Genomic DNA, 2,553 nt, shown 5'->3' with positions numbered 1-2,553 from the left:
GCGAGCCAGACCTCTCCTGACCCACCCGCTGCTCCCTTCAGCAGTGTACTTCGTCGATCTGCCTGTTCTGCTCCCCGCTCTGTTCCTGGTGAATCCTCTCACCCTTCGCATCTCTGCCTGTACCCCAGTTCTGTATGAATAAATAAATAAATCTTTTTAAAAAATTAGAGAGTTCAGAGAAATTGAGCTATCATATTGTGTTCTTGTTAATCATCTTGTTATATTATCCTGCAAATAATTTTTGGCCAAGAGCAACCAAATAATTTCTATTAAACTCACAGAAGTTCCAGCCTCTATACCTCATCACTTACGACATTATAACCAACACATAAATCTCAAAATTATGGATGACACTCACAAAGGAAAACTTTCAACAAAAATCTAAAGTGAAATAAGTTTTCTGTAAGAATGACATCATGGTTGTTTCCTTGTTGAAAGGAAAAATATTAGTGAAATTTATCTTTAAGTCATATTGAAACTTATTATTAGTTCATTGGAGTCATCAAGCACAGGTCCCTTTTAGTGTCCAAAAAAGAGGATGAGCCACAGTTAGGGTATGTCACATCCTGTTAAATACATAATTGAATTCAGATGCCAGTAAGATTTTCTTTTATTAGGGGGGTATAATCTTAGTTTCAACAGACGCCTCTATAGTAGTAGCAGTTGTAGTAATACTAATGCTAATACCTCACAGATGTGCTGAATATGCTATTTTCTATGATAAAAGTAACAATATTGATTCTCAGCCTTCTCGGAGTAATAGATTAGGACCTCAGCTCTTGCTTCCTTTATTCATCCATATTTACTCACTCCTCGATCCAATTTCAAGTTGACTTTCAAACTGCATTTCTACATCCCCTAGGCCTTTAGAGAACACTAGTGTGATTACAAATTAATTTCTTCAGATTGACATTTAATTTAATTTTGCATTTTCACTGAGTATCTTGATGTTTTTCAAGTCTTTGTGGTAACATGGCTGTGGGTACTATAAAGATCACTTTCTAATGTATTAACTTGTAATTCCTGGATTTTCTTTTAAAAGAATAAAAAAGGCCAATATGGCAAATTATCTCTGTGAAGGAAACAAAAAGGAAGCAATAATTCTGTTTCATTTCTAATGGCTGAGTTGATTTTTAATTAATATTCCACATACATACATACATACTTTTTTTTTTTTTTTGCTCAAATTAAAGGCAGCTTTTATCTTTTCTGCTGGTGTGGTTCTATAATTGTTAATTTTAAAAAGTCTCAAAAAAGAAGAATTATTAAGTAGATTTACTCCATTAATTTTTGTAGACATTTTCTAGGGAATAAGTACATTATAAGGAATTTTGTAGTATGAAATGAGATATGTCAAAATATGAAATAAAATTCGATTTTTGTGCCCTGAGTTCTGATCATCCTCTTACATAGAGTGAATTTCTAAGAATCACCAAGTAACCTAGAATACCAAAAGAATATTTTGTAGAGATGTTGATTTTGTATAATTTTGACTCAGACTATAATTAAAGTCTTCTATGTATTGACAATACAGTATCAATTTAATATTATATTAATAATACTTTAATATTATTTTGAAAAATATTTTAAATAATATTATAGCAAATAGTAACAGTAATATTAATAGCAAATAATATTAATAGCAAATAATAATGGACTACATTTGATGTGTGGGTTTTGGGTGGATTTTATTGTATTTTTTAAAAGATTTTATTTATTTATGCATACAGAAATGGGGTACAGGCCAGAGGTGTGGGGTCAGCGAGAGGGTGCACCAGAAATAGATTGGGGAGTAGAACAGGTAGATCGACAAAGTACACTGCTGAGGGGAGCAGCTGGTGAAAGAGGAGGATCACCTCCAGGGAGGGGATAGAACTCGCACTGAAGTGGCCATGGCTTGGCTGACTATGCAGTGCAGTGCTCCAACCTACTGTGTCACCAGAAAAGGCCCAGATTTTGTTGTATTTTAATCATTGAGGTTCTCTCATATCACATATTGGTCATTTATGTAGTTTTCTTAAGGTTTGACTGAACTGGTCAACTAAAATAGTGAATTTTCATGACTAGCAGTTTATATTGCATATTAGATTGTAGCTCAGCTGGGGTATTCAATAGAAGTCCTAAATGTAGCCTCTCTATTATGTAAGTCTCAGGTAGTTATATTTTCTATATGATGCCAGGCTGGGTTTCCATAGAGATGTGTTCCAAGAGAGCAGGTAGAAGATGCAAGATATTTTCTGACCTAGACACAAAATTTAGGCAAAGACACAAAATTTAGGCAGTATCATAATAGCCACATCCCTTGAGATACAATTAAGAAACTACCTTCCAATAAGAAAAGTATTAAAGAATACATAGTTATGCTACAATGAATGGAGATCGCTTATTTTAGCATTTTGAGCCTCTTTTAAGTAATAACTTCTTCATATTCCTCCTGGTTATTTTCATCAGTTGGAAGTCTAAATGTGGCAAAGCTCACGTAGCAGTAGAGAGGAAAAAGTTTACTTTCTTTCCATGCTCAAATTCTTGGGACAGTTGGAAACTACATACTGC

This window comes from Condylura cristata, unplaced genomic scaffold (assembly GCF_000260355.1).
Source record: "Condylura cristata isolate star-nosed mole 26May11 unplaced genomic scaffold, ConCri1.0 scaffold00027, whole genome shotgun sequence".
NCBI lineage: Eukaryota > Metazoa > Chordata > Mammalia > Eulipotyphla > Talpidae > Condylura > Condylura cristata.
The sequence above is the reverse complement of the archived record's forward strand: the minus strand, read 5'-3'. Positions refer to the sequence as shown.